Source organism: Aethalodelphis obliquidens, unplaced genomic scaffold, assembly GCF_003676395.1.
Source record: "Aethalodelphis obliquidens isolate GAN/ISIS:26980383/991018 unplaced genomic scaffold, ASM367639v1 scaffold30, whole genome shotgun sequence".
In the NCBI taxonomy this organism is placed as follows: Eukaryota; Metazoa; Chordata; class Mammalia; order Artiodactyla; family Delphinidae; genus Aethalodelphis; species Aethalodelphis obliquidens.
The window spans coordinates 9,723,842-9,746,020 of NW_020837974.1; the positions used below are offsets into that span (position 1 = coordinate 9,723,842).

Below are 22,179 nucleotides of genomic sequence, written 5' to 3' on the forward strand. Positions count from 1 at the left end.
CTCTGGCTCCAGTGCACGGGGCCTCTCCATTGCTGCATACACCACATCGTTGTGTGTTCATTGTTGGCTCAGAGCTCCCAGGGGCAGGTGGAGACTGGGTCTAAGGGATGCCTGCTACAGAGAGGGTGCTTTGGTGTGGAATTAGGGCTCTCCCATCGCAGGGCTGATCTGGCCTGGCCAGATGTCTGTCCTGACTGCTGGTCTGGGCACCGGCAGCCTGTGAAGGAGGAGCCAGGCTGGAGCGCCGTGTGGCACAGGGGACGTGGCTATGGGCTGGAACCGTGTGGCTGACTGGGCAAACCACAGATGCCAGCGCCTGGGCGACCCTTGGAGAACATGAAGGCTAGTGATCCCCAAACTTGAATGTGCATCAGAAGGACCTGAGGACTGGGTTCTAAAGTGTAAAGTTCCCGACCCCTCTGGTGTCCGGGCCAACGCATCTCCAGGAAGGGGCTGGACCTGCGCTTTTTTTTTTCTTTTTGGCCACCGTGCAGCATGCAGGATCTTAGTTCCCCAACCAGGGATCAAACCCTGCCCCCTGCAATGGAAGCACAGGGTCTTAACCACTGGACCACCAGGGAAGTCTCTGGACCTCTGGTTTGTTTTTTTTTTTTTTTGCGGTACGCGGGCCTCTCACTGTTGTGGCCTCTCCCGTTGCGGAGCACAGGCTCCGGATGCGCAGGCTCAGCGGCCATGGCTCACGGGCCCAGCCGCTCCGCGGCATGTGGGATCTTCCCGGACCGGGGCACAAACCCGCGTCCCCTGCATCGGCAGGCGGACCCTCAACCACTGCGCCACCAGGGAAGCCCGACCTGTGCTTTTAACAAGCACAGGGGAGGAAACTGAGGCCCAAGTCCCACCGTCAGTAGCTGAGCTGAGATGGAAGATGCCACAACACGACCCCCAGTTCCAGCTCGTCCACTTGCCTCCCCTGGTCCCTGCCCTTGTGTCAAGCACTGGGCTGGGGCTCAACTCACTATATGCCTTGGGCTATGTTAGAAACCCCCTCTGCAGATGAGAAAACTGAGGTTTGGAGAAAAGAAAGTACCCAAACAACACAGCTGAGCTTCAGTTCTTGCTGTGCTAGACTTCCAGCAGGGAGGGGGGCGCCCGGCTTCTCCGTGTCCTCTCTTCCCCGCACCCTCCATGGACACACACTCATAGCGGGAAGTCCCCCCAGAGCTTTTCTACTGACTTTGCTCTTTTCCTACGGTTTCTGGGGAAGTTGCTTTGAAGTGTTTTCCCCTTGTTTTTTCCTTTTCTGGCCCTGAAGTTGTTCTAAGTCTTCACTAATTTATAACTCTAAATTTGCTTAGCAGAGCTGCTGCCTGGTTCCCGCTGGGGGTGGGGGTGGGAGTGGGGGGCTGGAGGGCCAAGACCTGAGAAGCAGGGGCCCCTCATGGGGGATGATGTGAGGGACAAAAGCTTTGCTCCCCCTTGTCCCACATCCTCCAAGTTGGGGCCACGGAAGACTCATCGGCGGCTTCAGCCTAATTTCTGGGTGGGATGATGGAATCGTAACCTTGACCGTGTTTCTCAGGTGCCTCCCTGAGCCTGTTTCTTCCACAGAATGGGCTTGATGGGAGATGCTGAGTACCACGCCTGGCTTAGAGTAAGCATTCAGTAAGTGTTGGTTATTGTGGGGTTTTGGGGTGTTTTTGGCTGTGCCACGTGGCTTGCAGGATCTTAATTTTCCCAACCAGGGATTGAACCCAGGCCCACGGCAGTGAAAGCACCTAGTCTTAACCACTGGACTGTCAGGGAACTCCCACGTTATTGTTATTACTAGTATTTTTCAATGGTTGCTCTGTGGAGCAGGGAAGGGAGGGATGGAAAGCGGGGGGCAGGGGGTCTACAGGGGCTTCTCAGAGGAATCAGCAGATGAAGGGAATTTCGAGGCAGCTCCAGGACCTCCACTTCTGCTCCCATCCAGAGCAGCATATGGACTGAGCTTCTTTGCAAGAGTTTATTGGAAAAAAAGATTTTGCAACTTAAAAAGGGTTGGAAAATTACCTCACAGACCCGCATTTTCCAACACATGGCCACTAGTTACATATTAAAGTCTGTCTGGCCGAAACTGGGATGTGTTTTAAGTGTGAAATAGACACTATTTTCAAAGACTTAGTATAAGCAAAATAATGTAAAATATCTCAATTTTTAAAAATATTACATGTTGGGGCTTCCCTGGTGGCGCAGTGGTTGAGAGTCCGCCTGCCGATGCAGGGGACACAGGTTCGTGCCCCGGTCTGGGAGGATCCCACGTGCCACGGAGCGGCTGGGCCCGTGAGCCATGGCCGCTGAGCCTGCGCGTCCGGAGCCTGTGCTCCGCAACGGGAGAGGCCACAACAGTGAGAGGCCCGCGTACCGCAAAAAAAAAAAAAAATTACGTGTTGAACACACTTTGGGTGTGTTGGGTTAAATCAAATATACGACTAAAATGAATTTCACCTAGTTCTTTTACTCTTTCAACACGGCTACTAGGAAATTTAAAATTCCCTCCGTGGCGTGCATTTGTGGCTCATATTCTATTTCTGTTGGCCCGCGTGGCCGTACCCTACTTACCAGGGCCAAACCCCGGGGGCCTGGGAGGCTGGGGCTGCAGAGCTGCCTGTGTCATGAAAGGAAGACCTCCCTGCCTCCCAGCTGTCTGCCCCAGCTTGCCGGGGTGCCCGAAATCCCAGTACTAGGGCTTTGCTTTCTGGGGTCTGGAAAGCTTGGAAGAAGGCAGATGATTTCTGCCCTTAGCCTTCTGGATGAGCCGTGGAAAGAAAAATCTGGGGGGACAGGGCCCAGGCAGGGGATGAAAGGAGATGCCCGGAGGCCTGAGGGACAGCCCCTTGTTGGGGGAGGGGGTTGGAAATCTGGGTCCCAGACTTGGGACCCCCAAGCGAGCCCATCGCCAGTCCTTTTCTCCTGCGCAGCCCTCACACCATCTGAGCACCCTGGCTGACAGGGATAACATTCAACATCTAGGCTTACAGATTCTCTGCTCACCTTGCCTGACCTTGTTTTATGGATTCTGCACGCTGTCTTGAAAGCACATTTCCATCCATCAAATCTATTTTCCCTTTGGTTTCCATGATGGAATAAGAGATAGGTTGCTCTGGAGAGAAACAGGAGTAGTTAAATCCAGAAACCATTCAAGTCTCATTTTTAAAGCCTAGATAGTTATTATCAGATAAAATCATTCTTCCTGAAGATCCAAGGAAAGCCACGGAGATGGCAGAAAAGAACGGCCGTTGGGGGGATTGGGAGTCCAGAGGTCCTCGCCTGCCACTCGCCGCTGGGCTGCTGTGGGTTGATCCTTCCCCTTTCCGCTCTCAGTACTGCGGGCTGCTCACCTGTAAGAGGAGAGCATTGGGCTCACCGTCCTCACCTTTGGCCCTTGTGTTCACATCCAGGGCAGCCAAGCCCCAGGCTCCCTCTGGGCTTGTCCCAGTGTTCAGAACAGGGATACCTTGTTGGAGATGGCTGGGCTGTCCTTCTATCCCCCACTCCCACCCCCACCCCGTGGAGTCTCACCTCCAACGAACAAGGAGCCAGAAGTGGCCCAGAGTCATGGGAAAGGAAACAATGCACAAGGAGTTCAGGGATCCAGGTTGGGCCCAAACCCCCAGGGTGCAGAGGGCAGAGTCCATACGGCAGGTCTCTCGGGTGGCCAGTCTGCTGGTCAGAGACCCTGAATCAAACACACTGGGCCGGGAAGAAGAGACCGGCTCCTGCCTGGGAGTTCCTGGGCTGATGGGGAGACAGGACGCCCAGACGCACCGTCACTTCCACAAATGACCAACCCTCCTGCATTCCCACTTGTGAAATGAGACAAGTGAACGAGGGCGTGCAAAGGGCTTTGTCATGGGAGCAATCCTGTGGCTTTGAGAGAGTTAGGAGGAAGGTGGAGAGAAGGGCCTTGGTTTCCACATCTCTGTAATAGTGGGGACCTTGCCAGGCCTGGGCGAGGATGGGGCAGGGCCAGTGCAAAGGCGCTTCATAAAGCTGGCAGGAGAAGTTCCTGTAGGTGCAAAGAAGCCACTGGCAAGGATTTCTCAACCAAACTCCCCTCTCTGCTTAAGGAGGTGTTGCTGCCCTTCTCGGGAGAAGGAATTGAACTTGACAGAAATGTGAGTGTCCATGACCTTGTCCTTAGAATCCCCACCTCCTTATGAAAAGCAGTCCAAGCAAAAACTCTACATCTGACTTTGCCCCCTAGATGAAACCAACAAATTTATTATTATTTATTTATTTATTTTTGTGGTACGCGGGCCTCTCACTGTTGTGGCCTCTCCCATTGCAGAGCACAGGCTCCGGACGCGCAGGCTCAGCGGCCATGGCTCACGGGCCCAGCCGCTCCGCGGCATGTGGGATCTTCCCGGACCGGGGCACGAACCTGTGTCCCCTGCATCGGCAGGCGGACTCTCAACCACTGCGCCACCAGGGAAGCCGGAAACCAACAAATTTTTTAAATGAGCATTGCCCTTTGTCGAGCACTACTATGCCTCAAGTACTTTGCTAAACATTTTCCTGTATTGCATGCCATTTAATCCTCATAGCAATCTTATGAAGAAAGGACTATCTTTTTTTTAATTTAATTTATTTTTTTTATACAGCAAGTTCTAAGAGATATTAGTTATCTCTTTTATACATATTAGTGTATATACGTTCATCCCAATCTCCCAATTCATCCCCCCCACCCCCACTTCCCCCCTTGTGTCCATATGTTTGTTCTCTACATCTGTTTCTTTATTTCTGCCTCGCAAGCCGGTTCATCTGTACCATTTTTCTAGTTTCCACATATATGCATTAATATACAATATTTGTTTTTCTCTTTCTGACTTACTTCACACTGTATGACAGTCTCTAGGTTCATCCACTTCTCTACAAATGACCCAATTTCGTTCCTAAGAAAGGACTATCTTGACTCCATTTTACAGATGAGGAAGCTGAGGCCCAGAGAGGGCAACTAACTTGGCCTAGGACACAGCCAGTGAACGTGGAGCCAGCTGTCATACCCCAGTCACACGCAACTGAGAGGGGCAGGGCCTTCTGCTCTATAACACTGCCGCCAGTCTCTGCCTGGGTGAGGCTGAAGTGAGGCTGCCTGTTCCCACGTGGAGGAGCAGCCCAGAGGCAGGCCGTGCCCTCCCAGCACTCCACTTGTTTGTCTGCCGCTCTGGATTCTGCCTGCAGAGGGCAGTCCTGAGCACACACCAAGCCTCGGATCCTTTAGGCCCCCGGCTGGGGTCCAGAGGTTTCTGGCACTCTGCCCCTGGACTTGGGGTCCAGAGAAGCCAACAGCTCAGCCAGCCAGCCCTTCCTGGTACCAGCTTCCCCTAGCTGGGTGCACTGAGGCCATGCCTAACCCCCCAAATCTCATGGGTCTTTGCAAATGTAATGGAGGGACCATAGGCCAGTGGGCAGAATGAGGGCTATGGAGAGGGTCCCAGCAATGCCACTCACATGCTGCATGTCCCTAAGCAAGTCACTTCATCTCATTATAAAACGAGGCCAATAATACTGCCTTGCAGGCTTCATGTAAGGAATGGTAATAGCCTAGGTATTATGCCTAGTAGATACAGGTGCCTGGTAGATGCTTAACTAGCAGTGCCCATCATCACTGCTATCTGCAGAGACCACACCGTGGTTCACTGAGAGGCTGCAGGAAGGGGGAAATGGAGGCTCTGAGGGGTGAACTGCCTTGCCCAAGGTCACACGGTGGTAAGAGCCAGGATTTGAAGTCACCTGGTCAGCCTCCAGACCCTGGCCCTTCCCCTTAGTCACTCTGCCACCCCAGGGCCAGCACAGGGCAGGTGGGGATGTGAGTCTGAGGGGGACCACAAGACAGGGTGCTTCAAGGGGTCCCCAGGCCTCCCAGCGGCAAGGAGGATGAGAGAGTATCCCCAAGAGGCCGGGGCACCATGGGATAGAGGGCATGACTGTGGCCTCATTCCCAATCCCCTGCTCTGGCTGATACCCTCTGTGGGCAAGGCATTCAGTGGGCACAAGGGGCCCTCTGGGCTTGGCCTCGGGCTGGGCAGTGTGGACACAGCCTGCCAGGGGGACACCTGGCCAGCCAAGGTCAGCCTTTACCAAGGGCCCGTTGTGTGCCCGGCAGGGCCCCAGTGGGCTTTGCTAGGACCTAGTAGATTCTCAGTCTGAGTCCCTCCATCTAGGCCAGGCACTCCCTGGGGTTGGGGCCTGCCTGGCCTGTTTCCCTCCCCACAGTGTCCAGCATAGCAAGGGCCTAGCACAGGGCTCAGGGCACTGCCATGAACCATCGTGCTCCTCGTGATGAATTAAGATGCACGCTTTGCAGAGGATCGGAGGTGTGCTTCTGACTCCTAGCACGGCTGGTATGGAGGGGAAGGGGGTGGCCCTGGAGGGGAAGGCGGGGGAGTCAGGAGGGCTGCCCAGACAAGATGGGACCTGGCGTGTTCAACTGCATCTGCTGTGACCTTCAGCATGTCACTGCCTTCCTTTCCATCCCAGGGGACAAAGGCTGAAAGAGGCACCCGGGCCAAGCCACCAGGAAATAACCTGGGCACGGCAGGGGTGACCAGCCGCTGCACTTCCAGTTTCCCCAGCGCGTGGCGCGCCGGGCCTACGGTCGCTCCGGGCCCCGGTGTCTCCCGGGGATCCTCCCGGAGCCCGCTGAGTGACCTTGACCCTCCGGCCCGGCTCCTGCGCCCGGGTCTCCCGGGGCTGAGCCGCGGCTTTCTAATCCGCTGCGGCCTGACCTGGGGAGGCAGAGGGGCGTCGCGGGCAGCCAGGGGGCGCCGGGGCCGCCCCTCCTGAGGGCCACCCTGGCGGCGGGCGCTGCGGCGGAGCGCGCTCAGGGAGCCGGGCGCGGGGCGGGGGCACGGCGCTCCCCCCGCGGTGCCCAGGCCGGGGCGCGGGGCGGGCAGGGCGGGCTAATCCCGTATGTAAATGGCAGCCAATGGAGGGTGGTGTTGCGCGGGGCTGGGATTAGGGCCGGGGCGAATGGCTGGCAATCTTACTGGGATTACAGAACAAAGAGCCTCCCTGCGCTCCCGCTCTCGGCTCCGCTCCCCGCGCCGCGCCCCGCCCTCCGCCGCAGCCCGCGCCGGGGGTGGGGGCCGCCGAGCGCCAGCCCCCCGGCCGGCCCGAGAGCCCCCGCCGGGCCCCCTCCCCGCCCAGCGCCCCGCTCTCCTCCCGCCCGCCCCCTCCGCCGCTCCGCGCCTCCCTCTGCCTCTCCTTCCCCCATTCTCCTGGATTAATTAAGGAGGCAGCGGCAGGAGTCTGAGTCCTGGCCGCGGGCCGGGGCCGGGGCGCCGCTGGCAGGAGCGCTTGGGGATCCTCCAAGGTAGGAGAAACTTTTGCGGGGGGCGGGCGCCGAGGCCCTTCTCCCCTCTCCTCCCCCCCCCCCCCCCCGGGGCCCCCTCCCCTCCCCCTCCCCTCCCCCTCAAGGTGTTACAGAATCTGGGTCCGGCTTTTGGGTGCATTGGGAGGCACGTGACTGGGATTATAATTCGGGCCGGGGGAGGGGAGGGACGGCCGCCCCCACCTGCCGGGAGGGGGTGGCAGTCGGGAGCTGTCACCCCCCGGCCCTTCCGGATGTAGGGGCGCCCGGGGCGGGCAGCGGGCGCCCGCAGGCTGCTGCAGTTGGCGAATGAGGTCAGTTGTGCTGCCCAGACGGCGGGCGCCAGTGTGGGAGCGGAGGGGGCTGGGAAGGCCGCGGCCCCCGCCCCCCAATTCCCCCCACCTCCGCCTTTCTCGGGCTGGGCCGGTCTTCTGGCCGGTGCCCCCCACTTATAGGCTGAGTTCAGGCAGGACTGAACAGGACAGCCAGGCAGGACTGCCCCGGCACAGTGGTTCCTGTTGGGGTCCCTGGGGAGGGGGCTGGCCTGAGTGGTGGCAGCTGAGCTCCTCGTGGGGTGGGGGAAGGAGACTCAGAGGATGGCAGTGGGGGTCGCAAAGCTTTCAGAGGAGCAAGTTGGGGATGCTCTGTCTGTGGGTGGTCTCTGAGTTCCCGCAGATGGGTGGGGAGGCCCCTGGACCAGCCATAGGCTGTGGATGGGCTTTGAGGATGATGGGCTTAATGCCTTTCCTGGGTTCCCCAGCCCCTGCCTGTGGCCAGGGAGAGGGGTGATGCCCCGGCCTGGGCCCAGGGGAGAGGGGGACAGTGCATCTGAGAGTTCCGCCCTCCCGGCATTGCTGGAGGGGGCTCGAGCCCTGGACATCTGGCCCTGTGACCCAGGCTTCCAGGACTAGACCTGGGCTGGGTGGCTCCTGTGTCCACATCATAGCCCAAGTAAGGGAGCTCGGCATGTAGGGTCTCCTTGCCCGGCACGTGGGGAAAGCGATGGCCTTGGGTGGAGTATGGTGCTGTTGATGTGGGGCGTGGGGCAGGCCCGGACAGCTTCTAGAGGAGTGGGCATTTGCGGGGGCTTCTCTTACTGCCCACAGCAGAAGGAAGGGGTGGCCCGAAGCTGCTCTGACCCCTCTGGCCATCGTCTCCCTCGTGTGTCTGGTTGCTCGGTGGCCAGGACTGCTGCTCCCTGGTACTGACCTGGAGCCTCCGGACTGGGGAGGTGCCTCTGAGCAGCCCATTTATTTCAGCAACGTCATTCCCAAAGGGTAAGGGCATCGACATCGATTATTTATTCAGAGTGAGAGGCAGTGGTGGTGGGGAGGCTGGTGACTGCTGGCAGGGAGGGGCCGGGCACAAGGGCAGAAAGGATGGGGGTTGTCAGGTGGCCATCAGGAGTAGGGGTCCAGGAGGGTGGGGGGTACACTCTGCCTTCTTCTGAACAGGGACCTGTGGACCAAGGGATAGGCCTGGCCCCAAGGGGACAGGATGTCGGAGCCCCCAGTCTGCTTTTGGGAGGTGGGGAGCTTAAGACCACACCCCGTTCTGTACCCTGCTCCGAGGGTGACCTAGAAAGTTGTGGCTGTGACTCAAAGGGTCCCAGAGGACCCCAGCGGAGGAAGCGAGGCAGGGTTGGTTCTCGGCCGCCACTCACTGACCACTCGTTCAAAATGTGGGGGGAAAAGGTTGCAAAACTGGGTCTGGGAAGGTAGCATTGTAGGGGCAGGCTTAACCTACTTAGGAGGACCGTTCTCTAGATGCTGGAGGAAGGGTCATTTTTTTGCAGTGTGCTTCATCTGTTCGTTTAAGGCAGTCTCCCCGAGCTGGCTAGCCTTCTGACGTGGTTCTAGTTGTTTGATGCTTGGAAATAGTCGGAAAGGCAGACGTAATGATAGGGGTCTCAGAGACAGCTGTTCTTGCAGCCTCCCTGTCTCCAGCAGCCAGGGCGTCCCCAGTTTGGTAATGGCCCAGTTGTTGGAGACCCCGGGTGAGGATCTGAGGGTGATGTGGTGGGTGACAGCTTGGGGCTCTCGTGTCCTAAGCGTGACCTTGGAACCACAGACCGCATCTGCTGGTCCATCCTCATTCCAGGTTCTGCTTCGTGTCCTCTGGCTCTCGTCTGCCCACCCGCTGCCTCCTGGGCCCATTCTTTGAAACCTGCAATCTTACAGTTTTCCTGAATGGCCTTTGCACGTGCCGTTCCTCTCACCTCAGAGGTTCTTCCCACCTGCAGGGGCAGGGCTTCCTGAAATGGCCCCACTTGGTGAGGATGGGGGATAAGAGCTGTAGAATTTGCCTTTTTCCTCTCCTCTGTCAGGACTCAGCTGGCTGTCATGTCCTCCAGCCGGAAGCCTTCCCAGACCTTCCCAGGACTGGCCAAGGTGCTACCTCTGTGTCCCCATGACATTTCTGTCCTTCCCCTGTCCCAACATTGATCTTAATCAAGAGTTACATGTCCCGATTGTACTAGGGACAGGGCGGGGACTGAGGCTTGCTTTTGGTTCCGTGGTGCCCCAGGGCTGGTCCCCAAATACTTATTGAGTGAATGAATGAATGAAGTCCTGCCCCAGGGTCCGAATTGCTAAGCACACTTTCTCGCCTTGTTCCTGAATTCCCGTCTCTGGGGCAGATTCCCACAATGGTTGGAATCCCAGGGTCTTTTCCTGAGCTTCCTGCCCCACATCCTCTGGGAGGCTCCTCACCCCATCACCCCAGCCTGTGTCTCCCCCAAACCTGAGTCTGGGGCTTTGCTCCCTGAGCGTCATCCATCCAGCGTCTCTTGATCCTCCGACTCTCAGCCACTTGCGGACATCTCTCTCTTTGATGCCCTGCAGCCAGGACAGAGCCAGCTTCCTTGGGACAGACCAGGAGGGCGTGCCAGCTCCAGGGGTTCTGTGGAGGCCTCAGGGGGCACTGGGAACAGGAGCTGCAGGGTTAATTCACAAGTCCCGGAGAGCAGAGCGAGACCCAGGACCGAGGGCTCGGGATCCCCCGGGAGGATGTGGGGCCTATGAGATGTGACCCCTTGTGGTGACTGGAAGGGAATTCCCGGCAGGAATTCACAAGCAGGGGCAGGTGGGGAGGATTGTTTTATATGGGAGGAGTGAAGGAGACAAACCTGGTCCGAAGACAGTGGCATGTCACCCCTTTGGTGACAGGGTGACAGTGGAGACTTCTGGGTGTAAATGTTGGGGTGTCCAGGTGAGTCCCAAGGGGAGCCAGCCTCGCTGGGCGCCCGCCCGGGTTCCTCATTTGCAGGATGTCTGGCTGGGACTGTCTCACTGGGGTTGATATTTCGTCAGTTCAGACTTCGTGCTATGGGTTATGTCTGATGACACAAAGAGGCTCCGAGCGCTGGGGGAGGATGGCGCGTGGGGCACTGCCCTTGTTCACTTCGGGGTGAGGCTTTGCTTTGACCAGGCACGGGCTTGGCGTGAGTGGCGGGGGTGTGCCCGGCAGGGAGCAGAGCTCTCGCTCCGAACTCCCTCCTGGTCCCGAGCTGGGCCTGGCTGACCCACAGCTATTTGTGTGCCCACCTGTCTCCCTCCTTCAGGACCACCTGCTCCGGGCTGCCAGATTTAGCCAGTTAAAAGAGGGACACCCAGTTACATTTGGATTTCGGATAAGCAACAGATCATGCAGTATTGGGGCTCTCAGTGACACTAAAAATTTACTTCCTGTTTACCTGAAGTTCAGACTGAACTGGGGGTCTTGTGTTTTTTTCCGGCAACCTTTCCGCTGCGGCCTCTGGGCTGCGGCCTCTGGGCAGTGAGACTGTTGGGGGCTAGGGAGGGACTCAGGGTGTGGCTGGGGCCTGGAGTTGGGGTCAGGACTCAACCTGAGGGGCGGGGGATGGTCTAGAGCGAGTCTGAATCAGGCAGCGGCGATTCTCATTTCCTCGGTTGGGCTTTCTCCTGTCCGGGGTCCAAGCGTCCAGATCTCCTGTTAGGCCTGGGTAGCGTGGGGCCTCAGGGATCCCCAGGCTGGGAGGCCCTGGCGTTCAGTCTTCTGTGCCACTGCAGTCCATACGGTGTATGAAGAAGTGTTGGGAGGAGCAGGGAGGTTGCCGGGGTCGCCCTGTCTGACGCCGACTTAGGATTTGCAGAGCCAGGCCTGAGCTCTGGGAGGCCGTGTCTCTGGTGCTCCCCTCTCCGAGGCTGGAGATCGCACCTCCGGGGCCCCTGGTAGGGGAGGGTCCTTGGTGGGCTGGTCACAGGTTTGAGGGGCTGTCCCTTTAAAGGGATGCCGGGTGGGTACAGCATGCTGGTTGCTGGGAAGTACCTCCCCACTGCCATGCCACCATCCGAGGCAGAAGCCCCAGCCCCTGTGTTGCACTGAGGCCCCTGGAATGTCACGGGAGGGCCCAAGGCCAGGGAGTGACCCACGTCCCCTGCCCCCAGCGGGCTGTGTGTTTGTGTGCGAAGTGGCGATGATGCCCCCGCCCTGCCTGAGCCCGGTGGTGGTGCTGTGGTTTTGGGGGGTTCGGAGTTGCATGGTGGAGGCTCCAGAGGGTGGTAGGTGGGTCATACCACTGCAGGTCTGGAGTGGAGACGGGGTGGAAAGCCAGAGGCGAGAGGTCCCAGCTTGAGGGCTTGGGGTCCTGGGCAGCTCCTAGGTGCCCGGCCTGGCTGTGTGGTTGGGGAAGGAGGGACAGCTGAGGCCATGTCCCTTCCTGGCCTGTAGCTGGAGGAGACTCTTCAGGCTGCTTCTCTCCTGGAGGCTTGGGCAGGGCCAGGCCTGTTTGCTGGTGGGGTCTAGTGGGGTCTCAAGGTACATTTTCTGGCTACTGGCAGAATTGCCCTATGCGGGGGTCTGTATCTGTCCATCCATCCGTCGGTCACTCCACAAGCTAGTGCGAAACTTGCAGAGGCACCAGGTCTGCAGGGTCTCAGGTCCTGGCATCCAGCCCCAGGCCGGCACGTAGGAAGGGCTCACCCCGCGTGTTATCATGTATATTGTCGAGGGATGAGGAATATCTGGTGAAATGCCCAGGGCTTAAGTGTGCCGTCCAAGGAACTCGACCAACGCATGCATTCACATAGCCCAGCCCCTGTCAAGACGTAGAACATTCCATCCCCCCCAAAGGTTCTCTCAAGCCGGTATGCAGCCAGCCCCCTCCCTTCCCCCAGCCCCTGGCAACCCCTGATCTGGTTTCTGTCTCTATGGCTTCACATCCTCTAGCGCGTCATATAAATGCAATCACGCAGTATGCAGCCTGTGTCTAGCTTCTTCCGTTCCGCCTAATGCATTGTCGGGGCATCGGGAGCTGGTCCTTTTTGTGGCTGAGTAGTACTCCACGGCACGGCTATACCACAGAGCTCTGCCGCTCTTCTCGTGGAGGAGAGCTGAGCTCCGGCTCGGGGCCGCCCAGAGGAGGGGGTATCTTTTCCTCATGTTCACAAAGACACCCCTTCCCCACCCGCTTTGAGAGCTGACCCTGAGCCAGGATCGCTGCACACTTCTGTCCGCAGAGCTGGAATTTCATCCTCCGTTTCTGGTGACTTGCACAAACGGGGAGCTCCCGATGAAATTACACCTGCCTGCAGCCGCCCTCAGGGCTGCAGTCTTCCACCCGCCCAATGACCAGGTGGCTTCCTGGACAATTGATGCTCTGGGGACAGAGGGTGAACCTGAAGGGAGGGAAGTTCTCTGTGCCCGGTGGTGCCTTGCCCGTCTCTGTGTGCCCCGCTCCCCCAGGAGTCCGGGGGTCTCTGGCAGTGAGTCCCTGGTCTCCGCTTCTGCGGCTCTATAGTTTGGGATACAAATTCTGTGTTTTCCTGAAACAAGCGGATATGGAAGGAGGGCAGGCAGGAGCCTGATTTAGGGTCAGACAGAATGGGACTGTGTGACCTCGGGTGGGTGACACCACGTCTCTGTGCTTCGGCCTGGTCATCTGTGAACAGAACAGAGCATCTGGTTTCCAGGGCCAGCATGAGCCTCAGCAGGGGTCACACAAGCTGCTGGGCTTCCGCAGAGCCCTGGAGGGCACGGGACCCCGCGGGGGAAGGAGGTGGGGACATGCGGGCTTCCAGCACCCCGTGTCCCCCTCTGAGTTGGAGTAGGGCCACTTCTATCCAAGTTACCTGTTAGGGCTCTGGATAAAACGTTGGTTGCCACCCATCTGAGATCCACAGATGTGCTGAATGTCCGTGTGGACGGCAGCACTGAGATTTCGGTTGGTCCCAAGCTCCTGGTCAGGCCGATTCCAGCTCTGCCGCCTGCCTGCTGTGCGTGGCTTGGAGGACGGCCAGTCTGCCGAGCCTCAGTTTGACCATCTAGAAAATGGAGGCAGCGCTGCCCGTGGGCTCATGAATGGCGGTCCCTGAGTGAAAGGGGGCCCCCCAGGGGTCGTGGCTTCCTAAGGAAAGGGAGCACCGTGGGTGACAGCAGCATGGCCTATGGGTGTCTTGAGAGATTTGGGGGGTTTTAACTGTTTCTTGTGAGGAAGTCATTGACTTTTCCTGATGAGCCAGCTGCCCCCCCCTCTACCCCACCGTTGTCCCCTCCCCCATGTCCTCAAAAGCTGGACCCCTGAGTCCCACCCTTGGGCTGTACTCGGTGGAGGGACCATGGCAGGCTAGCCCTGTGCAGAAGGGCCCTTGGGTGGCTCCCTGGAGCAGGCAGGACTCCTGCCTGCCCACCCACCCAGCCAGCTCCAAGGTGGTCCTGGCGGGCTCCAAGGGGGTCTTGTGACTGGGCCCATCTGGTGTCTCATGTTTATCCAGGAGCTGGTTTTTCAGGTGTGGTGGCTTTCAGCAGAGAGGCCCAGCTTGGGAAAGGTAGGGCCTCTGGGAAGGAGCTAGGTGCCCCTGTTCTCCATGTGTACCCTGGCTGGGGGGTGCGGTCCTCTGGGTGGATAGGCTAACCACATCCTCCCTCTGATCCTGGTCCATTGCCCACCCGCCTGCCTGGAGCCAGCCACTGCCTCAGATGCTCTGTTCTCTGCACATCCAGGGCGGGGAGATGCTCCTGGACGCCCTGGGTGGGAGGCCAGTGCCCCTCCTTGGGGGCAGGCTCCTTTGGCTTCCTTAGAGCTTCCCCACTTCCCAGCAGGGTGCCGTTTAACCATCAGAGCCTTTGAAACCAGACAGGCAAGGGTTGGAGCCCCAGTTCTACCCCTCACCTGCTGTGTGACTTCAGACGAGTGACCTTACCTCTCTGAGCCTCACCTGAACAAATGAGTGTGGTTATCCCTGCGTGACAGGGTTCTTGGGAGGATCCGCGTGTTCAGTTGGGAGAAGCTGGTCCCCATCCCAGTGAAGAGTGTTTTCTCAACTTGTCACACGATGATCCCAGAGGCTGGCCCTTGGAGAGCTCCAGGCTTGCCCAGAGAGGACCTGGCCGCCACCATTCCCTGCTCTGCTCTTGCCTCCTCTGCCCGCGGCGCATGGGCTGTGCTGAGTCTCTGTTTCTGTAAGCTGGGAAAACCCCAGGGGTAGAAGTGCTTAGTCCCCTTGGCGTGTCCACCTCTCACACCCTTGGGGTGGGTGATCAGGCGTCCCGATGCCAAGTCCTACCTTGGTGCTGGGCTGCCCAGGGGTATGGGCCCCACCGTACTCCCCGGTGGGCCTGGGGGCAGCCTGCAGGAGGTGACTGGAGGACGGGTGGGATTCAGGAGTAGTCTGGGGTGGGCATTCTGGGGTGGGGCGAGGTGGGGGCAGCAGTGTAGGAAAGGGTCCAGAGATGGGAAATGACAGTCCAGAAGGTCTTCCGCGGGGACCAACTTGGGGGGGGGGGGCTTGTGTTGGGTCCAGGTGAAGACCTTCATCTGATTGCCTCACTCCCAGCCAGGCCCTGTCTGTTCCTATGAAAGCCATGACGAGCTTCATCAGTTTTCAGAACATACTGCGTTCCCGTCTTGCTTCACAATGTGCTATTGCTTCTCCTTTAAACACGTTTTCCCGCTCCCCATCCATTTCACTGGGCTAATTCTTGCGGGTCCCAGCTTGGATGTCACTTCCCTCCGGAAGCCTTCTCTGATGTCCCCTCCCGGGTCTGTGTTAAGTGCCCCTCCTCTGTGTTCCTACAGCTCAGCGCCCCTCGCCTGCCGTGTTCCAACTGGCCTTGTACTTGTCTGTCTCCCTCCAATGGGACAGGGCCGTGCTGCCCTGTCCCTCTGCATCCCTGCCCCCAGCTCGCTGCCTGACACAGTGAGTGTCCTGTACCCACTTGTTAAGTGAATTAGAAGCAAGCTGGGTGCCGGGACATTTGGGGCGGGGCCTTGGAAGGTCAAGGGGCTTTTCCACCCTTCCATCCCAGCTCTCACAGGCTCACCCCCTTGTCCCCAGTTGCTGCTTCTGCTGGCCTGGCTGTGCCTCTCAGAGGCATCCAGGGGGTAATGGCAATGGTGGTGGGGGGCACTGTGTGCAGACCAGTTTGGGGGGTTCCCCCTCCGTGAAGGGCAGCTGGTGCGTGTGGAGAGAGCACAAGCGTGAAGCCTCAGAACAGTTAATCCCCTGGATTATTTAGACACACGCTTTTGTGCGTGCACGTGCGTGTGCACACATCTGTGGTGATCCAGAGGCCGCTGGCAGCGACCGTGCCCAGGAACTTGACGTTTAGCTGAGTCCTGACCGCCAGCCTCAGACACATGCCGCCCAGTGTGCGGAGCCCCCTCCAGTCCCGGCGGGTGGCACAGGGACGAGACCATCAGTTAGGAGCGTGTTGGCTCCAGGTAATAGAAAGCCCAAGTACAGAGGCGTCAACAAAGAGGGGTTTATGTATCCCCCCCAAGAAGAAGCCTGTGGGTAGGTCCTCAGAGCCTCGGGTTGGGGCTCAGTGGTGCCTTTAGGGACTTTGTTCTCTTCCTCTCTAGCATGTTGGATTTTTTTTTTTTTTAATTATTTCCTTTAAAATGCACACTTCAGGACTTCCCTGGTGGTCCAGTGGTTAAGACTCCGTGCTTCCACCACAGGGGGCCCGGGTTCGATCCCTGGTCAGAGAACTAAGATCCCATGTGCTGCATAGTGCGGTCGAAAAAAAAAAAAAAAGTAAAATGTACACTGCAGTGTGTTTTCATATATTCATAAAGTTGTGCAGTGTTCGCCATGGTCTAATTTCAGAGCATTTCATCACTCCAAAAAGAAGTCCTGACCCATTAAGTAGATACACACGCACTCATCCCCTGGCAACCAGTCTGGGTCTGTCTTTCAGGATGTGACTTCTGTCCAGGCCTGGGGCCCAGAGCTTCTGTGGGAGCCCCCGTGCCACCTTCCTCAGGCACCCTTCTCCCTCCCCTACTCCTGAGCCTCCTGGATGGGGTGTGCCACAACCCTTAGAGCTGGAGGGGACCTCTTTTCCTTTTCAGATGGAGAAGCCGAGGCCCAGGGCTGGGAAGACACGTGGCTAAGGTCCCAGAGTTACAAGAATCAGGATCCAAAACCACATCTCGTGACTCTTGGTCCAGGGCTCCCTGTCCTCCGGCAGGTGCCCCGGAGCCTCCCCGGGCTTCCTCTTCCGGAGGCTGGGTGGACGCATTGAGGCAGAACAGCTGGCGGGAGGTCTGGGGGCAGACCGTGGTGAGGGGGGTGGTGGTAGGGGAGTGAGAGTGATCAGGGTATGGGAAACACCCCAGATGAGGAGAGAGGAGAGTCCGCAGCGGGACCTGGCGGCTGTAGATTCTGCTTGGAGGCAGGAGGCAGGAGGCAGGGGGCTGCTGAGGAGTTGATGCAATGGAGTGTAGGCTGACGGCCCCTGGGACCAAGCAGGAGAGAGGGGCACCGATTTCTGCCCCCGGGAGCTCATGGTGTCACCTTGGGGAAACCTCAAGCCTCCTTATGTGTCCAGGGTAAATCCCAGCAGACACCATCCTTGGGATCTGTAGAATGGGGCTGACGAACTGGAAGGACTGCCTAAAAAAGAGACCCCTGGAGCCCGGGGGCAGGGGTGGGCAGGTGGAGTATCGTGGGTAGTGACGCTCCTGGTACGGGTGGACCCAGTCTTGGTGATGCAGGTGCTACATTCATCTGGTGAGATGTTGAGTCACTGCCTGTGTGGGCTGCGTCCGTCCTCACGGCGCTGTCGAGAGCTCTCGAGGCTTCCGTGAGCACGTGGGGTGGTGGGCAGGTGGGCGTGGCACAGAGCTGGCGCTGGCTAAGGTCCGGGTGCCCACCACCCACCTTGGGGAGCCAGTTCAGAGCTATGTCAGTCCCACCAGGGTTCTCACCCTGCAGGCCTTGGAGGGCCAGGACCCTGGAGCCCAATGGGAGGGGACATAGGGATGCCAGGGGCAGTGCCTGGGACCCCTCCCTGCCGGCCTGCCCTTCTGCAGGGACAGAACTTTGGAAGAGGAGTGATTTTCTCATCCCAGGCTTCAGACAGGGTTTCTTTTTTGGCAATGAAGCCAGTGCCTCCTTGCTCCCATTTTCCTGGCTTGGTGTCTGCTGTTGCAGACGTGAGGGCAGACTGGGCGACCCCACGTCACGGAGGGCTGACAGCTGCCAGGATCTCCACCGTCTCCACAACTCATCCCAATGTCCCGGAAGGTCCGCGATCTTGGCACCGCCCTCCGCCCTGTTTTTGGCTCAGAAAATTACATCTCCGTATCTGTAGGGTCCCTTCTGGTTGTCAGGACCCATGATGACTCCCACGCTGGGCCTCACTGCGACCCCAGAAAGGAGGCCCGGCCGCTGTCCTGAAGCCCCTCACTCTCTTGAGGGAGGCAAAAAAGACAGTTTGGAATAACGAACCAAGGGAGGACCCCTCAGCCTTTCTGCAGATACCCGCACGCGAGCCACTGGGCAGTGAGCCGTGCTTGGGGCGCTGCTCAGGGGAGGTGTGTGGGTGTCGGGCACATGTTTGCTTCTGGCAGGCTTTGCTTTGAAGCTGACCCCGAAGTCTTCCTGCTGTGTGACCTTGGGCAAGCTACTCAGCGTTTCTGAGCATCTGTGTCCTCATCTGTCAGATGGGTAGAGTTGTGCTTGGAGGGTTGCTGTAGGGGGTTGAAAGAAGGATGCTAACAGCACAGCACTGGGTGGTCACACATAGCTGCTGATAAGGATGGCCGTCCTGTGAGGCTTTGTGGAAAAGTGAGGTTCAGCCAGGACCCAGGCTAAGGTGGGATTTGGATAGAAAGACTCCGTTGGGGCCTGGCTCTCACCTCCCACCACTGCTCTGTGAGGAAGGAAGGAGCAGGGTGCCATACGTGTCTACGGGAGGAGGAGACTGAGGCCCAGAGAGGGGAAGCAGGTTGCTCTACGTCACACAGCCCCGGCAGGTGGCACACCGTCAGTTAGACCCAGATCTCCCAAGGGCTGGCCCTGTGCACGCTCCCGAGACCATGGGCTTTTGGAAGGGGGGGGTGCTGCCCATCAGCAGTGATCAGGCCCTAAGGAGGGAATGGTGTGACCTGGGCTGGGTTCCTCCAGGCTGTCCGCGTCCCTGGGGTTGGGAGAGAAGGGCAGGCACGGGTCACTTTATTGGTACTTTTTTTTTTTTTTTTGCAGTACACGGGCCCTTCACTGTTGCGGCCTCTCCCGTTGCGGAGCACAGGCTCCGGACACGCAGGCCCAGCAGCCATGGCTCACGGGCCCAGTCACTCCGCGGCACGTGGAATCTTCCCGGACCGGGGCACGAACCCGTGTCCCCTGCATCGGCAGGTGGCCTCTCAACCACCGCGCCACCAGGGAAGCCCGTGGGGTCACTTTATTGAATCACATCACCTGGCTGGAGCTTTAGGGGAGCCCCATGTTGTCCCCGGTAGATCGAGGTAGCTAGGCTCCCCTCGCCCAAGTGAGGGTGGAGATGGGGGCATGAGTTTGGAGCAGGAAGTGGTGTCTGTGCACCCACCTGAGTACACACAGGAGGGGGGGGCCAGGGAGAGGAGCGGGAATGTGGCCTGGAGCCCTGGCTCCCCCGGCTTGTGCGGTGGAGGGCGGGTCACCTACACGCTGGGCCTCAGCTGTCCAGCGTAGGACGGATGATGATCTAGATCCTGCCCCGCTCCCAGGGTGCAGGGGCCTCCGATGTGAAGGTGTGTGAAAGCAGCTGTGGCCGGGGAGGGGTGACTGGTGTGCACCTGTGTGCGGGAGCCTGTGAGTGTCCCGCCACAAAAGAATGCGTGTCATCCCCTGGGGACCTGGTCATTGATGTGCACCAACCCCCTTATCCTGCAGGGGCAGGGATTCACCATGACACCCCCGGGATGGACCATGTGGCTCCATCCCGTGTGGCTCCATCTTCCCCGTCTGGTGGCGTTCCTCGTCTAGAGCACACAGTGGGTCTGCAGGTGACACTTAACTATTTGTGAAAGGAATGAATGGGACTTGGGGCACCAGCACGTGTCAGCCATGAGACGTGTGCGTGAGTGTGCGGACAGAGGGTGCAGGGACCTGGGGAGGCAGCAGGTGCAGTTGACAAATACCTGATGAGTGGACCTCTGAACGGAGGTGGCCTCCTCTCTCATGTGTGGGTCACCATTTATAACCTTCGGCTTCTCTTTCCCCGCCTGGGAGCTCTGGGGTGGGAACTGGGCCTGAGTCACCCCAGTTCTAGGTCTGTGTCATAACAGGTGCAGTGAAAATACTGTGCAATTAGTTAGGGTCCTGTGGCATCCTTCAGGTGGTTAAGGGGCTCAGGGGGGTGGACAGGCCCAGGACTAGGACTGGGGGAGCCCCCGGAATGGGGAGGGCAGGAGGAAAGGGTCCTGGAGTGTATGTGGTCAGGATTTAAAGGAGCAGGAACAGGGGACTTCCCTGGTGGTCCAGTGGGAGCTCTGCGCTCCCGTTGCACGGAGTCCGGATTCAATCTCTGGTCGGAGACCTAGATTCCGCATGCATGCCGCAACTAAGAAGTTCATCTGCTGCAAATAAAGATCCCATGTGCCGCAAGGAAGATCCTGTGTACTGCAACTAAGATCCCTGCGCAGCCAAAATAAATAAACAGATCGATAAATAAACCATTTTTAAAAATAGAATGAAAGAAAGGAGTAAGAACAAGAGGGTGGGGGGGCTGGAGGGCATCCAGGTTGGGGGTAGTGCCTGTGGACAGGCCGGAAATGAGGAAGGGGTGTGAGGGGGCGGGTGGCTCAGATGACTGCTCTGGAGTGGATCAGGGCAGGTATAGAGGCCAGATGCCGGGGAGGGGTCGTGGTGGTCCTTCTATCTGGAGCTGAGAACTTCTAGCCCAAGTTCTCCACTTACAGATGGGGAAACTGAGGCTCAGAGATGGGTGGTGCCCAGGCTCCACTTCAGGGTGTCATCAGGAGTTAGAAGCTAGGTTCCTTCCGATGGGTTCCTGGGACCCTTGCTCCACACCCCTGGTGGCTCACAGGTCAGGGGGCCGGGTTGAGTAGAAGCCAGAAACAGGAGGAAGGAGGGTGGGGCTGGGCTGCCAGTTGGGGTGGGGGCCCGTGAGCGAGCCCGGCAGCCCGATTAGCTCACCCACAGGTGACTAGCTTTCTTCCGCCCAGCCTTTTCCCGACAAGGCAGGGCCTGGGGCTCCTTGTCCAGGTTTCTCATCCTTCTGAGAAGGCCTGTTTACGTCTGGCAGGAGGGCTCTCGGGAGATGCGCCCGCCCCAGGGGCTGGTACCTCCTAGCTTCTTCCCACCGTCTCCTGACACCCAGCTGAGTGCCAGGCCTGCATTTCCCACCCAAGTCCCCCCAGCACGTAGGGGAACACAAGGGTCCTTGTGCTGCCCGTCAGGAGTCCCGGGTGAGCTGGCCTGGAGTTGATGAGACGGGTGATGTCAGGGGGAGACAGCCACTCAGCAGGTGATGTCAGCGCGAAGCCGTCATCGCCATCATCTCGGCTGCCTCTTTAACGAGCCCGTAGGATCTCCAGGCGCGAGCCAGACGCTTTTCACACGTTATGTCACACGTGATCCTCTCGATGCCGGGAGCGGCGCGTTTGGTGGTACCATTTCGCTCAGGAGGAAACGCGTGGAGGGTTTGGGTGCCCGATGGAAGTCACAGGCTGGTGATAGCTGGGTGGACTCCTGATCCCAGCTTTGCTTGACCCAAAGCCCAGGCACTTGCCCCCTCCTCACGCCGAGAGGGGCAGCCAGGGCAGCAGGGGCACTCGGGCCGGCCGGGTGCAGGCGTGGTGGGGTTGGACGTGCTGGGGCAGGGCCTTGGATGCCAAGGATGGTGGAGTTTGGCTCCGCTTGGTCTCCTCTCCCTCTCTCTTCAGGCTTCTGGTTCCTTTCAGTGACTCATTCATCCACCCAGCAAGTATCATGGACTGCCCGCTGTGGTCCTGGGGGACAGCCGTGAACGAAACAAAACCCCCTCCCCACGTGGGCACGTCCTGTTGGGGCGGCTGGTGAGCCCAGCGCTCTCTCTGCCTCCCTGGCTGGTCTTTGGGTCCGGCCTCTGCTGACCGGCACACACCTTCCCGTCCGATGGAAAGAAGCGGCCGTGGGGTCGGCACTCTTCATTGTCCTGGGTTGGCAGAGGGCTTGACACAAGGGTTCTTGGGCCTGTGTCCTGAACTCGGAGGCTTTGGGGTCCATCTGGAAGGACCCGGGAGGCCTGGTCCCCAGCGGAGACTGTGTCTCCATCCAACCCGATTGGTTCCAGGTTTGCTCATCCTAAAGGATGAAGCCCTTCTGAGCCCTCCCCACCCCCCCGTTCTCGCCCACACCCCACGGCCTCCACCTGCTTCCACTCCTCAGCCCTCTACATCTGCTCCCCGGGGGTCACCCATTTGCCGCGCCTCCCACCCCCGTGTTTGTGTTCCTCTAGGCTCCTTGGCCAGCCTCCTGACCTCTGATCTCTACCCTTTTCCCCTCCCCTGACTCTCTGACTCTCCCTTGTCCTCAGTGCCCCTGACTTCTCCCACTATGTTCTCCCTGGCACGCTAGGCCTTTGCTGCTGCCCTGCTGCATGTCTTGCACATCTTGTCCCTTCTGCCCAGA

General features: G+C 58.9%; 1 protein-coding gene across 4 annotated transcripts in view; it reads left to right on the forward strand.

The window, feature by feature from the left end:
• The first annotated feature begins 6,918 nt into the window (after positions 1-6,918).
• GTF2IRD1 (GTF2I repeat domain containing 1) overlaps positions 6,919-22,179 on the forward strand; it is a 112,628-nt gene continuing 97,367 nt past the window's right edge. For 3 of the 4 annotated variants that reach the window (XM_027126178.1, XM_027126177.1, XM_027126175.1), the window contains exon 1: positions 7,129-7,318. The gene's annotated coding sequence lies outside the window, so the exon portion shown is untranslated. Of the gene's footprint in view, positions 7,319-22,179 lie in introns of all 4 variants that reach the window. The other variant, XM_027126174.1, reaches the window with a different exon arrangement.